The following is a 24,023-nucleotide window of genomic DNA, read 5'->3' as shown; positions in this document are numbered from 1 at the left end:
AAGGAGATGGGAGTGGTAAGGGGCTCAGAGAGGGACAAAAAGGAGGAAGGCAATCACAGGTAATAAAACAAGTCCTTACTGCATATGCCTTGATTTGCTTCTTATCTTCTAAGACCAGAGAGGCCACAGGGCTGGGGTGGGGGGATCCTTAATGATAAGCTGAAAAACGAGAGCTCCCCCCACCCAGTCTCGAGCCTGCAAGAATTCTGTTTACTCATTTCCTTTTATGGAGATAGCTGAAGAGACCAGAGCAACAATACCAGGAGATGCTGATCTATTTCATATCTTAAAAAAATTACTCAGGGTCTTCAGTACCGAGCTCATGTTCAAATTAAGTTTGCCAGAAATCTAATTTGGGATGAGTAATTTAATTTGGCTACTGCAATTAAAAGTGGTGCAGTGTTTGTGTTTTAAAGGAAAACCATGTTAGATTTGTCTAAGCCGATCAGAATTGTATCAGAGCTGGATGACATTGTACCTGGAGCAGACAGATACTGCACTGATTTCTCACCTAATCACGTGAGAGACAGAAAGGCTAACCTCTCATCCAAGCAGGTCGGTACCAGCAGTGAGTACCAAGAGGACAGAGCTGCCCAGCCTGGAATTCACACACCCATGACACCGTCTCAAACCCATAATATTCTTCACATGAGGAAAACTGAGGCCTTGAGGGGACAAGCAATTTGCTTTCACTCTCAGAACTACGGCCCAGTCCAGCATACTAGTGTGTGTCTCTGGCACACGTGCTCTTTGTAAGACGGTGTGTAAACAGATGTGGGGGCTGGAGATGGAGCTCAGGCATGCTTGTCTATCCTGCAAGAAGCCCTGGTTCCCAGCCCAGCAGCACAGTGTTGTGTGGGTGTTCATCTGTAAGCTTGGCACTCAGCAAGTGTAGGATCAGGGGTCCAAGATCATCATCTACACAGCAAGTTCAAGGTCAGCCTGGGCTACGTGGCACTCTGTCTCAACAAAACACCCGCTACTGTAGGGCTGGCATTGTTCTTGCTGTCTACTTAAGCAAGACATAGAGTTGTCGGATGCTGCCTGTCAATCTCTCTATCCCTTTTCATTTTCTGAGGAATGACAAGATGTTGGTCTCACAATCTCCATGATAACTTAAGGGAATATTGCACCATTCTCTGTAAAGTCCAATATATATACACATATATATGTATATATATGTATATGTATGTATTTGTGTATATATATATGTATATGTGTGTATAATGCATGTGCTTATGTGTATATGTGTGCATATATATATACACATATATACATATTTTGAGAGCCCACGTATGGCAAGCTGGCCTTGAAATTCTGTATATGCATGAGGCTGACCTTAAACTTCTGACCCTGCTTCCTCATTCCAAATGCTGAGACTACAGGCTTGTCCCATTATTCCCTGGTCATTCTTAATGACTGCTCTAATCACCCTTAAACCCGAGCTCATGAAACTTAACATTAAGCACATTCCAACCACATGGTGGTCAGAAAAATCAGTGTGTTTTACTTTTGGAAAAACTATTAGCCTTAAGGAGTTCTAAATGTCAGTGAATGTAACATCATGTATCAGAGTCTCAATGTACTTTGATCTAGGAAAATTAGATTATAGAGGAAAAAAACTAGATAAATTATCTGCAATCTATCAACTTAATACACATAGCTGAAATATTTTGGGTGAGGGGATGTGGTGGTTTGAATATGTTTGGCCCAAGGAGTGGCACCATTAGGAGATGTGGCCTTGTTGGAGGAGGTGTATCATTGTGGGGTGGGCTTCGAAGTGTTATGCTCAAACTCTGGCTAGTTGGAAGAAGGAGTGTGCTCCTGGCTGCCTTAAGGTTAAGATGTAGAACGCTCAGCTCCCTCTCCAGCACCACGCCTGCCTGGGCACGCCTTGCTTCCTGCCATGACGATAACTGAACCTCTGAACCTGGAAGCCAGCCCTAATTAAATGTTGTCCTTTACAAGAGTCGCCTTGATCATGGTGTCTCTTCATAGCAATAGAAGCCCTAACTAAGACAGAAGATGAAACAATCCAAAATAAAAATGAGACAGGATACCAAGAGACAACTTGCACACACTCTCACCTCCTTGATGGACTCAGGGGATTTTAAGGTCCTAGAAAAGGGAATGAGCCTGGGTCTCTGAATGATGGGGCTCTGGGGACTGCTGGTCAGGGCCATCTACCATGGGCTGAGAGACTGGCATCTGTTAGCTTAAATTTATCTTAAGTTAGAGTCTGGAATTTTGTTTCCTCAGCTAGTGTGACTAACACACACACACACACATACACACATAGAGAGAAAGAGAGAGAGAAAGAGAGAGAGAGAGAGAGAGAGAGAGAGGGGAAGAAGTACCAAATTTTGTCTGATGTACAATGTAACAGTCAAATTACGAGGCAATAAAAACTCTCACGTGTATTGACTGTGTGTGTGCTTGAGTGAGCACCTGCTCATCCATTGCACACATGGAGATCAGCTGACAATTCTCAGGAGTTACTTTCTCCTTCTACCCTGGGGTCCCGGGTTGAATTCAGATAACCAGGCTTGGTGGCAAGTGCCTCTACCCACAGGCCACCCCTCTGTGCTGTCACTTTAAAGCAGGATTCAAGCAAGAGTTAATTTTCCTTTTAAATGATCGTTTAAATCGTTAAGATAGCACACAGAGTGATGGGTTTCGTTATGACACGCTGGTACATTCACGCCTTCCTGCACCCCCTCTTTCTGGTTCCCCTTCCACCCCCCAAAAGGTGCCTTTCTCTGTTTTTATGTAATGGTGTATTCCATTACTGTCTTCTTTCTCCCCCCTCTTCTTCCTTGTAATATTTTCTTTCCTCTTGCAGTTTCCTTCCTATGTTTAAAAGTATTTGTATGTGTGTGAGTATGAGTGTGTATGTGCTTGTGTGCAAGAGCACACATGCATGTATGTGTGTGCGCATGTCTTTGGGCATATGGAAGCCAGAGGTCACCATCAGGTGCTCTCCTCAACTGCTCCCCACTTCATTTTTTGAGGCAGGATCACTCACTGAACCCCGAGCTGAGCGGCTGGCCAGGCTGGCTGACCAGAAAACCCCTGGAACCCTACCCTCTCTGCTTCCCATGGCTCTAGAGGCCAGAGCTCGGGTTCTCAGGGCTACACAGCAACCGCTGTATCCACTGAGCTGCCGTTCCTGCCTTTCCATGTTTTCATCTCATGGATAGTTCACTTGGGTCAAAGAATGATGACAGACTCTCTTCCTCCCCTCTTTCCTGTGACATTTATTTACTGGAGAAACTCAGGTCCCATGGAACTTCCTGGTGGCATCCTTGTGGTCCCTTAACATGTCCCCTCCCCCCTCCCCCGCTGTGCCTTTAAGCTGCAAACCAGTTCTGTCCAGTGAGCTTCAGTTGCTCTCTTTGTTTTCCTAAGAATATTTCTGGCAGTCTTATTATTTTTACGGCCAGACCAAAACCAATAAAGTCTAACAAAGGAAAGGGGCTCCTAGGAATGCAGACCTTCCTAACTCATCTAGTCTACCAATTTATTAGACCTCAGCTCTGTAGGCTGCTTCTGAATGCAGCCGTGGCTTACGCTTTTTCAAACCAGGAAGGTGCAGTGGTACCTGCAGGCTAATTTGTTCTTCTGCCCGCCTCCCTCCCTCCCTCTCTCACCTCTCCAGCTCTCCTTCCGCTCCCCCTCCCCTTCTCTCTTATCACTTCTTTTCTTCTTTTTCCTTAGACAGGGCCTCAGGGTCTTAGAGAGGAGGAGAGCAGGAGATGTTTAGTAAACTGACTAGGGTACAAGCATAAGGACCCTGGGTAGCCTTCAACTCTCTGTAGCCAAGGCTAGCTTTTTACTCCTGATCCTTCTCCTGAGGGCTGCAGGAAGTGGAGGCAGGAGGATCATTGGGCTCCTCAGTTGACAACCTAGCTCCAGGTTCCAGGAGAGACCTTGTCTCAAAGGAATAAGGCAGGCAGAAATAGGGCAGGATACCTGATGCCCTGTGCTCACGCGCTCACGTGTGCGAGCACATACATACACACACACACACCCCAAAAGAAGTATGAGTGAATAATATAGTTTTTCATATCTACACTGAAATAGCAGCAATATCAGAAGTAATCATTTAAGACATATTTTGGGGACTGGAGAGATGGCATAGTGTGAGAATGTACAATAGCTATTCTTGCATGTCAGCTTGACTATCACTGGAATTACCTAAGAACCACCAAAATGGAGGTGGAAACCCATGAGGGGTTTTTATTTAATGTGAAGTGGGAAGGCACACTTTTAATCCAGATCTTTGGGGTAGGAGACGCACATCTAATCTAGGCCACACCTTATACAGGATACCTGTCTAAGGACATGGAAGAAGGAAGCCTTTGCTCTTTCCTGACTGCTCTACTCTCGATCTTACTGCAACTGCACTCCTTCATTGGTGGGAGGGGGCCCACTTGTTTGGAATCCCAGCATATACTGAAGACCAACTACTACTGGCTTCTTGGATCTTCTGAACATGGGCAGCCATTGTTGGATTAGCTGTACCATATATGTGTGTGTGTGTATTTACATCACAGAGCACACAGGAATCTAACACCGATTCATGGCCTCCAAGAGTATGTGCACACATGTCGTACACATAACTCAGGTTCACACAGATACATATAAAATAAATAAAATAATTTTTTAAAAGAGGTATTTTGTCTAACATGGAAATATGATTTTGATGGTGTTTGAATCTTCACCTTTTTAATCACTCTAACTGAACATTGGCACAGGGTTGCTTAGTGTTGTATTTGAGTGTCTACATATCCACATGCCCAGCCAACATTCTTGTGCTTTGCTTTTAACTGAGATGAGTCTCACTATAAAGCTAGCGCTGTCTGTCATGTTGCTTCCTGTCTTTATTTCCGTGGTGGTTTTCCATGAAGGAACAACCCCCCCCCTTCCCTGTAGCCTGAATAACTACTCTTTTCTTTTCAGAATGGGTTTCCTTTGTTTCTAAACAATATTCAATTCGATGGATTTTCTGTGCCGCTACATGCTGCCTTTAATAGTCTGATCCATCGCTAATTCATTTTGGTGAAGCCAAGATGATGTCTTGCAAATTGCTAACAAGGTATCCAAATTATTTATTGAATAATCTATTGATTTTCAATGACTGCTTTGTGATTTATTAAATTATTTACTCAAGGGTTTTATTTCAGAACAACCTGCTTCGTCTATTCTCCCAGTGACAGGGGTGCTGTGGCCTTTAATTAGAAAGGGTTCATACTGGACTTCACATTTTGATTAAAAAGTGTGTGTGCATGTGATTGTCTTTATGTGTGTATCTGTGTGTGTGTGTGTGTGTGTCTGTGTCTGTGTGTGAGTGTATGTGTTCCTGTGTCTATGTCTGTGTGTGTGTGTGTGTGTGTGTGTGTGTGTGTGTGTGGTAGATGTTGAGTCTCTTCCTCTATTTGTCTCCACCTTAGTTTTTAAGGCCAGGTCTCTCGCTGATCGTGCAGCTTGCTGTCTCAGCTAAGCTGACCGGCTTGGGAGCCTCCAGATCCACCTGTCTCCACCTCTCATCTCTCAGATCACAGATGTGTGGACACGCCCAACTCTTCCATGGACACAGCTCCACAATCATGTGCAGGAAAGACTTCATCCACTAATCCATCATCCGCCCAGCACACACACTGTGTTTTAAAATCTGACAGCACACTACAGCTTTATGGCCTTAAATCTAACTACCACCAAAATCATTTTCAGCACCCCCCCTTTGATATCCGCAGCTACTTATTTCCCCAAGCAGAGTTAGCACCCTCTTGGGAAGTCTAAAGCATCCTGATATGACTCTCAGAGGACAACAGCGGGGTGTGGAACTAGTTTCTGAAATATCCGAACCCTTACTGTGTCGCCCAGAACAGGGCCTTTTCACTTAAGCTTTTAAATCCCCCTGTGCTGCACAAATGGAAACCCAGAAGGTATGAGGGATAATCTTGGCTGTCAACTGGACCACCTCTGGAATCAACTAAAACCCAAGCAACTGGGCACATCCCTGAGGTATGCTCTCGACGGGCCTGCTCGAGGTGGACAGGCTCCCCTTAAATCTGGCACACATCTGGATGTGGAACAAGTAAGCTTTGTCTTTCAACTGCTTGCCCTCTCAAGGGTAAGATCATCTACCCTGTTGCTGAAGCATTCATTGGATGGTATCAGGACCTCCATTTTTGGGAATCTAATGTAAAGGGAAGACCAGCTGAGACATCTTTCCTTGTGGACTATAGAACAGGAATCCAGGACTTTTTGTCAGGAGACAGCCATTGTTAGAGCAACTGGCCCACAGCTTCTGGGCCTCTGCAGTAAGTCCCCATGCATATTCATTTTATCAGTGCTGTTCCTAGAGAGAACCCTGAGGAATACCACATGGTCTCACAGTGTCAACCTGGCTGGCCCAGAACTCACTGTGTGCATCTGGCTGACCTCCAACTCAGAGAGCTGCGTCCTGAGTGCTGGGATTAAAGGGGTGCACCATAAAGGGCTCTCATTTTCTTTGTGACACTTATTCTCCGGGGTATTCTTCTCTGACTCTGTAGCTGCTTACATGTAAAGAAACAATGCTTAAGAGCCCCAGTCCTGTTTTGACCTCATTAGCCAAGGACACCCTCAGTGTTTCATCAGGAAGAAGAATGCCAGTGCCCACACATGCATCCTCTTCCCCAGGGAATGCGCATCTACACAGATGCCCTTCCAGCAGTTCACAACAACTTAGAAGTTGAGCTGGGGATGCAGCTCGGTGCACAGCAGCTGCCTGCCATCCACAGGCTCAACCCCTGACAACAGCTGCAATAAATGAGAAGTCCAAGGCTGCAGAGAGCACTCAGTGGCTAACAACTGCCTGTAATTCAACTCCAGAGGATCTGATGCCCTCTCCTGGCCTTCACAGGCACCTGCACTCATGTGCATAGACCCACATATAGAAACACACAATTAAAAATTAAATAATGAAATTAAAAATGAAATAAGCCACTTTTGAAAAATTAGAAGTTCACTTGATTGATTAAAAGCCCCATTAGAGGGTTGGCAAGATGACTCAGCAAGTAAAGGCATCGGCTGCCAACCCTGATGAACCTGAGTTCAATCCCTGAGACCCACACGGCGGAAGGAGAGAACTGACTCCTGCAGGATGTTCTCTGACCTCCACACATACCTTGGCAGGCATGTGCACGCACGTGCACATACACACACACATACATACGCGCGCGCGCGCGCACACACACACACACACACACACACACACACATACATAAATAAACATAATAAAAAGTAAAATGCTATTAATGTTTTAGGGTTTTCGTTGCTGTGAAGAGATACCATGACCAAGGCAACTCTATATAAACGACAGCATTTAATTGGGGCTGGCTTACAGGTTCACAGGTTCAGTCCATTGTCATGGAGTTCAAGAAGCATGACAGTGTCCGGGCAGACATGGGGCTGGAGGAGATGAGACTTCTATATCTTGATCGGAGGGCAACCAGGAGAGGACTGTCTTCCAGACAGCTAGGAGGAGGGACTTAAAGCGCATTCCCACAGTGACACACTTCTTCCAGCAAGGCCACACCCACTTCAACAAGGCCACACCTCCTAATAGTGCCACTCACTGAGCCAAATATATTCAGCCCACCACAATTAATGAAATTACTCTATATTTTACATAACCAATTTTATGTGAAATACATGGAAATATATATGTGTACACACAGACACACACGACACCAGGCCTGCATTGCATTGGTACAATCTCACTGGGCTACAGCAGGATGCATACATATTTCACTGTTGAAATTCATTTGCTAAAATTTTTATCTAAGATACTCACATTCTGAAGTGAAACGGTATAGCAGTTCCTCCTGGAGACTTGCCAGGTTTTTGTTTTTTGTTTTTTTTTAAATATTTCAGGGTCATATTTACTTGGAGATTTTTAATATTTCAGGGTCATATTTACTTGGAGAAAAAAGGTGATCTGGAGGTTTTCCACTTTTTCCCTTCCAGATCCCAGAACAGCTTGCATAACACAGGACTTGTCTGTTTCTTGAAGGTTTAAAGGGTTTTCTAAGGCTTTTTTAAGTTGCCTGGCACTGGTGTGTGTTGTATGTGTGCATGTGCGTGTGTGCGGTATTCGTCCTTATGGATATTGCTGTGCTCGTATACATGTAAGATGACAGGTCAGCAGAGATGATTCAACAATTAACTTGCGTTATTCTTACAGAGCATATGCTTGGGCAGCTCACAACTTCTGAAACTCCAGTTCCTGGGGATTCAATGCCCTCTGCTGGCCTCTTAGAACATGACATGAGTGCACGCACGCACGCGCATACACATACACACACACACACACACACACACACACACACACACACACACACGAATAATCTTGGGGCTGGAGAGATGGCTCAGTGGTTAGGAGCACTGACTGCCCTTCCCTTCCAAAGGTCCTGAGTTCAATTCCCAGCAACCACATAGTGGCTCACAACCATCTGCAATGGGATCTGATGCCCTCTTCTGGTGTGTCTGAAGACAGATACAGTGTACTCATATAAATAAATAAATAAATAATAAATCTTAAAAAAAAGAATAATAATAAAAAGAAATCTTAAAGAGGAAAAACCAGACATATAAGACGTGTACAATAACTAGTCCTTTGAAGGCACATGGGCTGTGCCCCAAGGTGGGCATGGGGTTGTTGAGGTGGAACATGTTCAAATCCTGGGGATCTCAGAGATTTGAGTCCTCAGGAGCACATCCTCAACTAAGGAGACCATGGTCATTCAGTTATATACAAGTACCTGGAACGACTCTCCATGCTAATGAGGCATCTCAGCAGCCTTAGCCTTCAGCCAATGACCTTCCCATCCTGGGTATTCTCATGTTCTTCCCCCAAATTAGATAATCCCTAGTTCACCCTGAATAAAGGGTATGTGTCCAAATTCACCTCCAATAAAGGAATATGAACAAGCTAAGATGGTCTAACGGAGCTACCTCACTAAAGATGAACATGGAGAAGCCCTTTGCCAAGATGAGCGGTAACACTAGGGCTCCTTTTTCAGTCTCTCTCTCCTTCAGCCCCTCTGGCACTCAGCACTCACTTCCAAACAGACCGAGATCCTGCTCAAGCCCTCCCCCCCCCCAGATCTCCCCTTCTGGCTTGGCAGGAGACAGACTGTGCACCCCTGTCCTAGCCATCCTATCCTTCCTGAGCTGGCACACCAGCAGCGCCTCCCCCCATGCCAGATGAGAGGTGGAACACTGGACCACAATCCTTAACAAAATGGGTATATTATAACGTACAGCTTTCCTTTCTCCCAATAACCCACAGGAAAATACCAAAAGAAGTAGTGTTAAGAAGAAATCACATTCCTAGGCTTTGGTTCCCAAGTTTCTCTTTAAGGGTCACACAAAGGAGGCCACAGGGGGGCTCAGAGAACACTAGGCACTTACATGGAGGCTCAGTTGTCAATCATACCTTCAGTAGGTGGACAAGGAGTGAGCCTGGCAGCCCTCTGGATCTATACAAAGACCTTCCAAATGTCCGATCAATGGGCATCTCAGCTGTACCACACCCCACCCTCTACAGCAATGAAAGCTTGTCCCTCTAGGAGGATTTTTATTGCAGGGTCCCTAGACCACATTGAGGACTCTTCAAGGGGGACACAAATGAAGGTTCTAAACCAACTTTTTACATCTTCTATTCCCATGTCAAAGGCTCGAAACTTCAACAAGAAGCCATTGTGAGGCAAGACTCTTGGCAGTTAATCATATTTTGATAAGATCGTGAGAGTGGATCCCTATGATGGGATTAGTACCCACTAAGAAGAGGAAGACACCTCAAAATCCTTCCTTTCTCTGACAGTGCCCAAGAAGAGAACGTCGAGATGGAAGTCACCCACGAGATGGAGCTAAGAGGAGAACACAGATGGGAACACTCCTTGCAGGCCTTGCTATTGGATTCCCCAGGTTCAAAATAAAATAAAATCAAATAAAAGGCAATGAAGGAGAGAAAGGGCTAGCCCATTCACTGCAGGGGAAGCCACAGTGGCTGGCACTTAAAACACATCACCACCACATCCACAATCAAGGCAGAGGAAGATAATAGCATGTGTGCTTGCCTGCCTGTGTCTGGCTTGTTTATTTCCCTATTCTGATACAGTTCAGCACTGCTCACCTAAGGAATGGCAGGACGAGTCTTTCCACGTGCATCAACTTCATTAAGACAGCTGCCCATAGACATTTCCACAGGCTAACCCAAGACAGACAATAGGACAGGTCATTGAAGCCTTCCTCTCTGGAGATTCCAGGTTGTGTCAAGTTGACGGAGCTACCCATCCCTGTGACACACCAGGCAGTAACTGTAGACGTGTGAGCTACCCATCCCTGTAATATACCAGGCACTAACTGTAGTAGATATGTGATGCTAGAGCTTGAGAAGACACATCCAAGCTCTCACATCCTTGGTGAAAGGGGATCCACACAACACTGGAGATAGTGAGCCACTAGCAGTAGCAGCCAGTGTGTTAACCACCAGGACAGTTCTGGGTGAAGGGAGAAGCCTTGAGACCCTCTCTGATTTCAGAAATGAAGAAGGACTTCATTCCTTCTACTGTGCTTGGGTGTCAGCAGCTTTCTCTCCCCATCAAGAGGACAAGGGAGTTGCTTCAGTACCAGTTATGGTCACACATGAAATAACCCCTGGGTAAAAGGTGCTTGCGGTTAAGACAGGCTGAGCATGTGTGTCAAGCAGATGGAAGAACATTGTCGTGTCTGCGCTGGATGTTGCCGGTGGGAGGTGGGTTTTCTTTTCTTTTCCTTTTTCACATTTGTATGTTGTGCAGTGTGCATAGGTGATGGTGCACATGTGTGTACATGGATCATCAAGCATACCTGGCATTTTACATGGGTTCTGGGTTCTGAACTCAGGCCCTCAGATTTGTATAATGAGTGCTTTTAACCCCAAGCAATGCAATACCCATACCCACACCCACACCCAGCCACAACTTTTTGGAGTTTGGGGGTTTTATTCATTAATTATTGCCATGGCACTCATAGGGGAGTCAGGGGGCAATGTGTAGATACTCAGTTTACTCCTTCCATGGAGCTCCCAGAGAGTAACCCATCTGCTGGCCCCTGCTTGGGGATTTTTAATCGTTCTAAGAGGCATCGTTCTTTAGACATCATACAAAGGCTGAAGAGATAGCTCGGGTGGCATAAACATGCGGACATGAGTTCAAATCCCTGACACCCATGTGAAAGGCAGGGCATGGTGGGTGTGTGCCTGTAATCCAAGACTGGGGTGGGAGAGACAGGAGAAGGGTCCTTAGAGCTTATGGGGCAGTTAGTCTTGCTGAATCAGTGGGCTCCAGGTTTAGTGACAGATCCTGTCCCAATAAACAAGGAGAGAGCAATCTGGGAAGACACTTGAAGTTCATCTCTGATGCACACACATGAGCATACATACACACACACACACACACACACACACACACACACACAGGGAAGGGGGGAGAAGGAGAGAGAAGGATTGGTATATGTGAGTACATGCCATAGAGAACACGTTCAGGTCAGAGAACCACCTTGGGGATAGATCCTCACCTTTTGCATTATTTGAGACAAGGTCTCAGGGGAGCTGTATGCACCAGGCTACCTGGCCAGTGGGCATCTGGGGAGAATCCTGTTTCCACCTCTCAGCATGCCTGAGGAGCACTGGGATCCTAGATAAGTACTACAGCATCTGACTTCTACACACGGGTGCTGGGAATTCAGTCTTTCATGGCTGCCCATAGAGTGCTTTATCCAGAGCTGCCTCCCAGGACCTGTGGTAGGTAGTTTAGCTATAGGAACCCACACAGACCAGAGACCACCTGCTGGTTGCTACTGCTTATGGTGGATACATCCCTTCCTTTCGGGGGTTGGGGGGGAAGAATCTTCAAATAAAACCCATCTGAGTATCCACACATGCACACACACTTTCCCATCCACAGTGCCATACCTTAGAAACTGAAGGCCAAAACAATTTGATAGGGGGTTTTCCTTTCCTAAAATCACATTAAAGGTGAAATAGTGGGGAAGGAGAAGCTGTGGGCATGCCTTTTCATTTGACCTACTTAAGCATTTCAGGCTCCTTCCGACCCTCCGACAGCGTAGTAAATTAAGCATTCTAAGTTAATGTCTGGAGAGAGAATGTCTCCTCTCGAAAATGAATTGGATTTATCAAAACATTTGTGGGGAGTGAATTTCCCCACAACCTTAACCTTTACATTCAGTTGAGATGTGACTATAAAGAACTCTTGGTCTCTAAGCAAGGTTTCACAAGGCATCATATTTTCCGTTTCGAGTCGCACAGGTAACTCTTATCTCCAGGTGGTTCCCCACCTCCAGCTGCACCCATCTCCGGGGTGGCTTCAGAGTTGATGCCCAAGAACAAGAAGAGTGTGAAAGCCCTGAGGTGGGTTCTTAGTCACTCTCAAGCCCCCATAGAGCCCAGCCCTCTGAGATGGAAGAGATGAAGCCCAGGAGAGGGCTATGTTCTTCCCAACGTTAGTCTGATGTTGGCCAGGAAGACCAAAATCTTAGCTTGGAAAGGGACTGACAGCATCCATGGCTGCTGCTGCTGCCGATGCTGGCCACGCCGATGCTGGCCACAGTAAAGGTGTGGCATCTCTGGGGACTCTGAAGGTTGGCCCTGTCCCTAGTCCTGGCCTGCCCTTTCTGCTTCCTCGTTGACCACCACAAGTTCCCACCACCATGAGTTCTACCATCCTATCCCTGAGAGCCAAAATAAATCCTTCTCTCTTACGTTGCTGCATCCAGTCTTTCATGTCAGTAACCAGAAAACCAACTAGTACAGTCCAGATGGTCAGGGAAACCCAGCTGTGAGGCTAGCCTGGAAGACCAAAGCCAAGAAAGGTCCCTCATCCCTCTGGATCCTCAGAACTGAAGAAAGGAGGAAAATCGGATGTGGCAGGTGACCTTGGGCCATCGAGGACTCGAAAGGTTTTTCAACAGGACTGAAGTCCGTGAGAAACAGGCTCACTGCTAGCAAGTCTACAAACCCTTATTTTTCTGGGGATAAAACCTACTCTTTAACTTAAAAAATATATGCCACTTAAACTTTTCTATATTAATGTCCCTCGCCAAATACATTCTAATAAAAACACTTTAATTTAAAAAAAAATCCATAAGCTCTAAATATTTTAGTACACTTATTTACCTTATCCCTAGGAGAGCCAACTAACCAGAGGCAGACAATTTATTTGGAGTGAAGAGAGTTAATTTGCTGGATTAAAGATGCTCAGGAATGCAAGAAGGTGACAGAGTCTGAGATATATGACACTAATAAAAGTAACATTTATTGGACCAGCCACTGGGCTAAGCACTTGATTGGATTACCTCAGTAAAGCAGTTGCTATTCTTATTCCCATTTTATAGATGTGGTTATAAATGAGAGGCTTCATTACAGCCATTTAATCTTCGCCAACCCAGAATTCCGAGTTCACTGTTTACTCTGGCTATAAAAAGGTTGAATTAGCAAATTAGAAATTGAAGGGGATTGAAGAAGGCATGGTTAGCTTACTAGATTGACGATCCGACACCCTCAGGCTTGCCGAAACCCAGATGTTCCCTGCTGCCAATGGGACTTCCTGGGAGAGCTCTGCCAACAAGCACACTGTTAAAGTGTTTCGGGATAGGAGTAGGGTCTGTGCTGCCATGCAGGCAGAAGGACCTGAGGTTAACCCCAGCACTGAGCCAGGGCCTTTCTGTCACTCCTCAGGTTTTTACTTCCATTGGCTGAGATGCTTGAGAGAAATGCAGAGCAGGCTCCCAAGAATCACTTCGGAGATGGGATGGGTGGCCCTGTGCAAGCTACTTGAGTTCCTCGAATCTATTGCTTTGTTTCTGGTTTGTTTGTTTTTTCTTTCTTTCATTCTTTTTCTCTCACTATGTAAGCTCTCCTGGAACTCTGTAGATCAGGCTGGCCTTGAACTCACAGAGATCCATCTGCCTCTGTCTCCCGAGTGCTGGGATTAAAGGCGTGCGCCACTATACCTGTTTTACCTGAGTCTTTTTCTTAACTTTGAAAAAGCCAAGAGTTTTATTATTCTTTCTGGACCTTCTAGTCAATGGTCCCAACTGCTGACCTAATTGTACAGTTTCACTTCTCAAACATGAAACGTTTTCTGCTCTGGTGCTAGGGATGGGACCCAGGGTCTCCAGCACCCACAGCAAGCCCGTCTGTGCTACTTCTCAAGAGTATGTACTGCCTAGATTCTAAAGCAGAAACCGCCCGGAGACCAGCATCCTCCAGCCTTGTCGGGAAGTTCCACCTGTCACTGAGATCATGCACCATCAACTACTTGGTTCCAACCTGTAGGCTCCATGTTCTTTGTGAGCAGCCCAACCAGATGACCGTAGAATGGGAGGGAGATGGGACAGGAAGGAGCTCATTCCTAATGCCATTTTCCTGGTTCTTCCAGTCTGCATCCACTGTGGAGCCTGTTGATCTAGAGTTCCCATGCAGACACTCTGTACTCTCTTGCTTTTGGACTAGGTCTGGAAACGACTCCATGCCGCTGCTGGCGGGGGATATCTCAAGCCTCCCATACTAGATTTTCCTTGCCTTTCCATTACATCATTATAGAGTACTTCTAGCACTTGCTACATGATAGAACCCCTGAGCACAACAGCATAAATATTCAATCAAAACAGTCACAGTAGAAGAGAAATAATGTAAGCAACTGAGTCCATCAAAAGGAACATCTAAGGGGTCTGTTGGTACATAAGAATAATCATCTAGTATTCCCAAGCCCACAGTTTGCTCCCTAGCACCATATGAACTAGGGCTGGTGGCATGGTAGAAGCCAGAGATCCTAGCACTTGGGAGGCAGAGGAAGGAAGATTGGGAGTTCAAGGGCATCCTTGCTACACAGGGAATTTGAGCTACAAGGACTTGTCTCAAACAACAAAACAAAACAGCAGCCAACAAAAAGCGGATGCCGAGGATGTGGAAAAGAATCATCGCTTGCTACACCAGGAGTATAGCTTAAAGGTGGAGGTGGAGAGGTGGCCCAGAGGTTGAGAGCATCTGCTGCTTCTGCAGAGGACTTGGGTTTGGTTCCCAGCACACAACATGGTGGCTCATAACCCTTTGTAACTTCAGTTCCAGGGGATCTGATTCTGACCTCCTCAGGTATGAGGTACACGTGTGGTACACACACACACACACACACACACACACACACACACACGCACACGCACACGCACACACTCATGCACACGCGTGCATGCATACATTCACACGTGTGCACGCATATACGCACACACACTCACACACGTGTGTGCGCACACACATACTCACACGCACTCGCGCGCGCGCACACACATACACACACACACAGAGAGAGAGAGAGAGAGAGAGAGAGAGAGAGAGAGAGCGAGCAGGCAAAATCCCCCTATACAGAAAATAAAGAAACCTTCTAAAGTTGAAGGCTCCGTTAGTCCATAAGACCTTTCAGGGAAATCCTCTGAAAGTCCAAGAAAAGAATGATAGCCTGAAACATGCCTGTTTTCTAGAGGAAGAAAGACATTTTTCATAGCTAAAGATGACAAACACTGGAGATGTTCAGGCCCCCTGGGACTCCTGGTTTGAGGAGCATGATGTAGCTGGCCACACTGTGGACCCAGTCAGGAAACAGAATGTGATGAATTCTGATGTGCCTCCCTTCTCTGTTCTCCCAGCTCAGAAAGGGTCTCCTAAAGTGCAGGCTGGCCCTGAACTCACGATGAAACCAGAGGACAACCTTGAACTCCTGATCCTCCCGCCTCCACCACCAAGTGCCATGGCTCAGCTCTCTTTCTTGTTTTCACTCAGCCTGGTAGCACAGCTCTGGGATGGCGCCACCTACAATCAAGGTGAATCTTCCCTTCTCAGACACACCTCTCAGGAAATTTCTTTACCGGCGTTCACACAAGTGTCTTCAAGCTGATTCTACATGGCCTTGAGCTGAAATCATGACTAACCAGCAGGACATGGAGGGGTGGCTTGGCAGGTTAAGAGCATGTATTGCTTTAGCAGAGGACTAGAGTTTGGCTCTCAGAACTCATACCACAGCTGCCCAGAACTTCAGTTCTAGAGGATCCAACACCCTCTTCTGGTACAATCATGTGCCAACACACACACACACACACACACACACACACACACACACACGCACGTTTACACATAAATAAAAATAAAATTTTACAGGTTACCCACCAGAACTACAATTCCCCACTAACACATACCCCGGTCAACACAGTGCCTTCCGAATACCCGACTCAGTCCACAAACAAATCTGATTGCTCTTAGCTGTTTATAACTCTGAAAACAGACAAGACAGGATGCTCTCTATCCCAGTCCAGATAATGCTAAAAACCCACATGTGCATCCACGGACCATTACCTAGAGATGATTTTCCCAAAACCCGTGGGAGTCCAGGATCACAGCAGCCCTTCTTCATTTCCTGGGCATTTCCCACAACAACAGGCATCAGATGAGTAACCACAGGCCCCTCGCCAACAATCACATGCTCTGGCTGCAAGAACCTGAGAGGAGTTACCTGTCTGAGGAGTGAGACCGCTGGAGACTCCTTCAGGGTCGCCTTGCTCCTGTGCCTTCCTCCTTCACCATCCTCTGGAACCAGAGCCTGGAGAAGCAACCCAAACAACACGTTCAGGAAACCTGGCTCTGATGAAGGCGCAGGTAGCCATCATGAAGCTGGGGCTGGAGCGGGAGCCAGGGTAAGCTCGGGTGGGCTATTCTGAGAGGCCCCAGAGCTGCTGCTGAGCAAGGGTTCTGGAGGTAGGCCAGGACTTAGGAGAGGCGAGCAAAAACTCTAATCCTACCTTACTCAAGCTGTGACCTCAATGTAAATGTAACTTTTATGTGCCTGCCTCAGATTCTTGTCTCTGGTTAGCTCACTGCCTCAGTCTGCTAACCCAGGCCTAACTCTGGGAACTTCTAGCCTCTGTAAAATATTATCTAGACTTAGAATGTTTAAGCCTTTGAGGCTTACTGCTGAATAAGCTTACCCTTTCCAGGTCTTTCTGAACTCTGCTGGTTAAGCTGTTCTGGTTCAAACTCCTCTCCACGCTGACTGACTCAGTCTGCTTTCTCTCAGCTTCTCCTGAATTGCTCTGCTTGGTCTCATACTAACTCTGACAGTTACGTTCTAATCTTCTGGCTCCTTCTGTCTTCACCTGCGTCTAGCTTGTTCTCTCTCTTCAACGTGTCTCTGTACAGCTGCCCCATTAAAACTGCCTCCTCTGCTCTGTTCTCTTAAGTAGCTTCCCTTTTCCCTCTTTCCTTGTGAGAGTTGGGCGTGTCCTATTCTGTCAAATCATTCTCTGATTTGTCACTTTGTCACTAGACATCACTTTTAAACATGGTTGCTTCCTTCTACCAACCAACTTTACCTTCATCGTTTGGGATTAAGGGTGTGTGCTGAAGATGTGTCTGTAATCCAGCAGAAGCAAAGGCATGTGCCGAGCCACACCACAACTAGAAATAGTTTATTTTTCCCTTCAGTAAATAACATAACCTCAGGGTCCACAATGTGATCAAATGTCCTGCAACACCCAGAGTCACCCAGGTTAGGCTCATCCCTTCAAGTTCCACACTTAATTCGCCAGTGAAGGATATCAGTGTTAACTGTCAAGCCCTTCTGAAGTCAGGTCACTTCTTACTACCTCCGCAGCCACTCTGACTTCAGTAGCTGGCAGGCGGCATATACTCAGAGCAGTGACCAGCTCACTGATGGAGTCAGAACCTCGTGTTGTGGAAATACAGAGTGTGGCACATTGTAGGTGCCAGGGAAACAGTTGAAGGATTTATCGTGGATCAAAGGAAGGAAGAGAAAAAGAACTATGAAGAAGGAAGTTGTCACCAGTGTCAAAAGTAGTGGGGTTCAGAATGATAAGATCTGATGTTCCATCAGTGTGCAACAGAGAGGCCCCAGGGACGGAGGCCTTGGAGGGACAGTTCCTACTGAAGGCAGGAGCCACCTGCCGCACGCTCTACCGAGAGCCTATTCTGGGCCAGACCCACCTCTCATGGGCAACAGCAAAGGAACAAAGCCAGGAGATACTGGGCTCTCTGTCCAGAGGAAGGCCTCAGTTAACCCTGCCTACTATGAGACACACAGGGGTGAGGTTCCAGGCACACAGTAGGACAAGAAATCGGTGCATGTGGAGGATCGCTATGTAGGAAGAGGGCCACTTCTTCCTAGAGCAGAAGGACACCAGAGTGCAGGAGGAGGCGGTGAGACAGGTCCAGAGGGCTCCTGGCTGGGAGGCCTCCTGTGAGGGAATGTAGCCAGGATGTCTGGAGTGAGGTTAGCAGATAGGGTAAGTTCACTGACAGTGGAGGTGGTGTGGCCTGCCTCTCAGCCTGGTATTCCTCAAGCTCAGGCCTACCCTTAAAAGTAGGCCTCCTGTCATAGCCATGTCCCTAACTGGACAGAGACTCTGAGGCCTGCAACCCTGAGGCCCAGTTTCAGCTGGAGGTGACGGTTTTGGTAGAGAGGTGACCTGCACGGCTATGGGGTTCTGAGCAGCTCTGGCTAACAGTGATCCGCAAACAAGATGGGAAGGCTGCAAACAGCATTGTTCAGGCCATGAGGCTTCACTTCTCCAAGTTTCTGACAGGAACGCCTCACACTCCATTCCCTGATTCCATCTGCTTACAAAAAAACCATGGCTCTTATTATAAGAGGTGACACACATTTTTTTTTTTTTTTAAAATACCTACCTAAGTGCTGGGTCTGTCAGAAGTTGAAATTTTACAAAACTGTCCTATGAAGCATTTGAGCTTCACCCTCCCCCCCATAGATTTTCACAGAGGGCAAAAAGCAAGTTTACAGTAACTTGCTTAGAGTCTTTTAGGCAATTGAGTAACCCCCTGGATTTAAACCTTCCTGGTTTAAGTCCTTAACATTTTCATTCTTAAACTTCAATGTGATTGGGGCTGGGGAAACCTGCCAGGACACTTATGTGCCAGTCAGAAGACAACCTCAGGTGTCAGCCCTCACCTTCTTTCTATGCTGTAGACAGAACAGCAGGCTAGCTGAGCTGGGTAGTTTGTCCATCCCCGCCTCTCATCTCACTAAGGGCATGCTGGGATTGATTACAGGTGTGTACCGTCTCGTCCGGCTTTAAGTAAGTAGCTTCTGGAATCCTAACGTTACACGCATGCCACCTATACAGGGAAACAGTCTGATGTGATACCAAGCTACCCCCTAACATTCCCTTTTACTGTGCACACATCCAGGTAAAACTTCACCCGGCATTATTTTAACTCTCCTCCTATTTATTCAACCTGTTTGGTTGGCTTTCCATCCCAGGAAAAAAAAAATTCAAAACTCCACAACCATCCCTCCTTTGCAAATGGTGCACGAGTCCTGTTTTGGCCTTGTTTCTGGGGGACACTTTTGTTCCACCCAATCCTTAATCCCACTCCCACCTCTTCACAATGCCTTGTTCAGGACCCAGGAAGGACCCCTTTACTTCATGATGTTCTGTCCTTCCCGGACTTCTTCTGGGGCCCTGCTGAGTAAGATCTACAATGCATTGGTTTACTGAGCCCTCTCTGGTCCCCCAGGGCCTCACACAGCCTGCCTACCACCTCCTTTGAGCGTACTGTACGTAGCTTTTCTGGGTAAGTGTTCTGTGTGCCAGACTGCAATACTCTACATAAACACACATACCACCACCCAGGACAATCACACTTTATTAAAGAACACGAGATACAGCTGAAGAGGTGGCTCAGCACTGGCTGCTTTTGCAAAGGACCTGGGTTCAGCTCCCAGCACCCACATGGTAGCTCACAGGCATCTGGAACTCTAGTTCCAGGGCCTATGACACCCTCTTCTGGCCTCCTAGGACCCCAGACAGGCACATGGCAAACAGGCATACATGGAGGCAGAACATCTATACACATAAAATAAAAAGATTTAAAGATTTAAATAGACACACACCAAAAAACAAAACAAAACAAAAAAACCTGCCACTGTTTACTGCTGAACATTGCAGAACAGTAAATATCGCCAATCCACAAAGCAACTGTGATGTTTATGAGATACAGTTTCAAATGACTTTCAGAAAGCAGATAAAGGCAGGACAGTGGCCTTCTAGGCACAGGACGCTGTGCATCCTACCACTTGCTAGCAGCCATCCCAAAAAGAAAGAAAAGGAAAAGGGGGATTTAGACTGTCCCCTCTCTGCCTTGTCCTGCTCACCCCAGACTCAAAGCCTTCACTCTTCTTCAGCTGCCTGTTCACATGTGCCCCAAGACACGCCAATGTCCCATCTGTCTTCAAAGGAAACACTTTGCACGTGAGCAGGCTAGCTGAGAGGAGCTGGTGGGTGCCAGAATAGCTGGTGCCAGGTGCCCCTGGGCTAGAAGCCCATCACCCCACATCCTGGAAATCAGATGTATGCAGCTTCACTTCAGTCTGCAAGGGCCGCCAGGCAAGCAAGCTGGGGTCCCGAGGGCTTCAAGGGAAGAATGCCTGGGAGCTATGAAAACTGGCCAAGTACTAAAGGACCATCGAATCCTCCCACACAAACAAGAGCAGCCCTGAACTGGAGAGAATATGAAGGTGGTCAATGAAACACTGTCTGCTAAGGTGCCTAAAAAGATATCAAGATCTACCCAAGCCAGCAAAGGGGTGGCATGCTCCCCCTGACTTGGTTGAAGAAGCAGGAACTCAGGAATCAAGCTTGGGGCGGATGCAAGGCCAGCCTGGCCGCCAAGCTGCTTCAACCTCTGGCTTCAAGCCTAGCTGCTTTGATCTGGTTCTGCACGAGTTAATGTAAGACCTAAATAAAACAAGAAGTATATAAATACATCCTTCACGGAGCCTAGCATTACATAAGGGACCCACTTCGTGCTGCTCCCCTCCCCCTCCCAGCCCTCCGTCCTCTCTTAGCAATCACTCATAGACACAAGTGCAGAAGCCACGGAGCGCTTGCAGGCGAGGTCTGCAAAGGAGGAGAGAGGGCAGCGAGGGGGACACACAGCCGAGCCCAGGGCAGGTCCTGGAGAAGCTCCAGGCCTTAGTGAGACCCAGGGATGCCTGGTGGCCTCACACAGACCCAAACAGGAAGTTTATAAGAAACATAGAAAGAATGCAGTCAGAGGCTGGGGATTAGCTCAGTTGTAGGAGTGCTTGACTCTCGTGCCCAAAGCCCTGGGTTCCATCCCCAGCACCAAATAAACTGGGTGTGGTGCACAAGCCTACAATGGAGCCAGTGCTCTGGATGCCAAGGCAGAGGCAGGGCAGCCCATGGTAAACGCAGTCACCTGACCCCGCTTGCTCTGCCAAGGCCTCCACTCACTAACCCCTGCAGTGGCTCCCCGACTCCCTCCCCAAGTTAGGTTCCTTTTTCTTCTTCTTTTTTTTTTTTTTAAATAATGACTCATTTAGGAAGAGGCAAAAACCAAAAACTTCAATGGTAAAGATAAAAAAGTACAAAGTCTTTAAACACCTCCCACTCGTGTAGACTCGATATCGGGTCTGCCTGCCCACTCTGACCATGCTAGCTTGGAACTGACGCTACACACAATTCTTCTAGCAAAAACACTGCCAGTAATAGCTCCACTCTCAATATCTTGGGTTTTCATTACAGAAAAAGATGGCCCCAGGCCTCCAGTCCATTTAACTTTTGCAAAACAGCAATACAAAATGAAAGATTTGGGCTGGAGAGATGGCTCAGTGGTTAATAGCACCGGCTACTCTTCCAGAGGACGCAGGTTCATTTCCGAGCACTGACAAGACAGCTCACAGATGTTGGTAACTCCAGTTCTAGGGGGTTCGGAACAGTCACACAGACACAATAACAATAAAGAAAAAAATGTAAGAAAAAATGAAAGATTCAAGCCCATGCCTTCAGTGGGGTCAAAATCTCATCTGGTTCTACAGAGATGGTTCTGAGTTATTAACCAAAGTTTTTTGGCATTAGACCAGGAGCCTAGTAAGAATGACAATGGTTTCTCATTAAAAAAAAAAAAAAAGATCTCAGGGGCTGGAAAGATGACACTGTGGTTAAGAGCACATGCTGCTTTCAGAGGACCAGAGTTTGGTCAGTGTCCTGTAACTGCCCCTCCAAGGGAATCTGACACCCTTTTCTGGCCTCCACAGGTGATGTGCATGCACACCCACAGACTGCACACCGCACACAGAATTAAAATTAAAATACGTCTTCTTAACAAATAAGACCTCTTGGCATTAAGATGTTTACGTTTGCTCATGGTATTCAAGGGGAACAAAATTATATACCATTTCAGATTACTTACCTCATGAGCTCCTGGGAAGTCTAAGTCAAATGAACCATTAAGATGGTCCAGAACTCAGGGGTTCTCAACACTGGCTCTATGTTATATTTTCTAAGTTCCTAGCTTCTGTGCCCCAGCATCTATCATATATGTATTTGGTTTGGAGTTTGGGGACCTGGCATCAGGTTTGGATCTTTTTTTTTTTTAATGTTTATTTTTCTAGTTTTCCATGATTTTAATGTATAATCACGATTGAAGATAATTCAAATACATGTTTGTTTTTTGTTTTTGTTTTTTTGTTTTTTAAATTTCGATGGGAGACAGTCCAGTCTGTGTCACACTTGCCTTGCAAGCATGCGGACTTAAGTTTGGCAGAACCAAAAAGCTGGGCGTGGTGGCAGATAGTGCAGTCCCAGGAACAGCAGGTTGAGAGCTGAGAGAGGGTCCCTAGACACTTGAGGACCATCTAGTCTGGCCTACATAGTGAAACTCCAGGCCAGTCAGAGACACTAGATAAAAAACAAACAGAAACAAACAAACAAACAAACAAACAACCCAATAGGAGCCTGGGGACCAAAACCCAAGTTGTCCTCTGATTCCCACATACATATTATACATGCATGTGTGCACATACAGATGTACGTGCAAATACATTTAAAAAACTTAAAGTAAGTTTAAAAACTGAGCTCTGGGAGCTGCTACTCTTAGAGAGGGTAGAGATTTGGCTCCCAGCATGCAGTTGGCACAACTACATCTCTCAACCATTCATAACTCCAGTTCTGGAACATGCACATAGTGTACAGACATACATTCAAGCAAAGCAATCATACACATAAAATAAGACAGACAAACCCTTAAAATAAATATAATATCTTTTAAAAAATTAAGGAAAGCTAAGGATGTGGGACAGGTATAGAACACTTGCCTAGAATATACAAGGCTCTACCCCCAGAAGCACAAAAATACTTACACACATACACATGTGCATGCATACATACAGACATGTATACACACATACATGCATGTGCACATGAAACAAAAACCATGAAAGTTAAAAAGTAAGGAGAAGTCCAAAGTGATACCAGAGACAAAACTCAAAACCAAATTTGATATCAATAACTCCCAGGCCAGCCCTGCTCCAGGCTCCGGCATTCGTAGACTTGACTTAAATGTAAGTGGGGATACCATGGAGCTGCTGATCTTTCTTCTTGGAGCACTTTACATTTACCTAGCAATTACTACGACCACTTCCTGATGCTGTGACTCACTCACCTTCTGCTGCCCCACCCACCCTGCCCCCACCCCCACCCAAGTCTGCAGATGACCCCCTCCGACCACCATCTTGCTCACCCGCATCCGCCCCTGCTTCTCATAATAGTGCCAGGTTCAGAACGTCTCACTGCCTTCTTTCCCTCCCTCCACACACGCACCTTTTTGGAAAGTTTCTTCCATCCCCACAAACTGCTTCCCAGTCCCTCCGACCCCTTCTCAGAGCCTGTGTTTGACATCTACACAGGTTACACAAGCCAAGACTCCCAACTCACTCTTCCCCCTAAGCTTTTCAATTCGCCGCCATACCCTATGCCTCCCTAACCTTACCTGACCCTATGCCTCTCTAAACTTACCCCGTGCCTCCCTAACCTTACCCTGTGCCTCCCTAACCTTACCTTACCCTGTGCCTCCCTAACCTTACCCT

General features: G+C 46.5%; 1 protein-coding gene across 17 annotated transcripts in view; it reads right to left on the bottom strand.

Annotated features, from left to right (window-relative positions):
- Nucleotides 1-24,023, bottom strand: part of Trerf1 (transcriptional regulating factor 1) — a 230,772-nt gene that overhangs the window by 122,777 nt on the left and 83,972 nt on the right. For 16 of the 17 annotated variants that reach the window (XM_031347586.1, XM_031347584.1, XM_031347591.1 and 13 more), the window contains one exon: nucleotides 16,614-16,700. The exons of the other annotated variant lie outside the window; for it this stretch is intronic. The gene's annotated coding sequence lies outside the window, so the exon portion shown is untranslated. The remainder of the gene's footprint in view (nucleotides 1-16,613; nucleotides 16,701-24,023) is intronic. 17 annotated transcript variants of the gene reach the window in all.

Source organism: Mastomys coucha, unplaced genomic scaffold (assembly GCF_008632895.1).
Source record: "Mastomys coucha isolate ucsf_1 unplaced genomic scaffold, UCSF_Mcou_1 pScaffold3, whole genome shotgun sequence".
NCBI lineage: Eukaryota > Metazoa > Chordata > Mammalia > Rodentia > Muridae > Mastomys > Mastomys coucha.
Note: the sequence above shows the minus strand (reverse complement) of the source record. Positions and strands in the feature narration are given on the sequence as shown.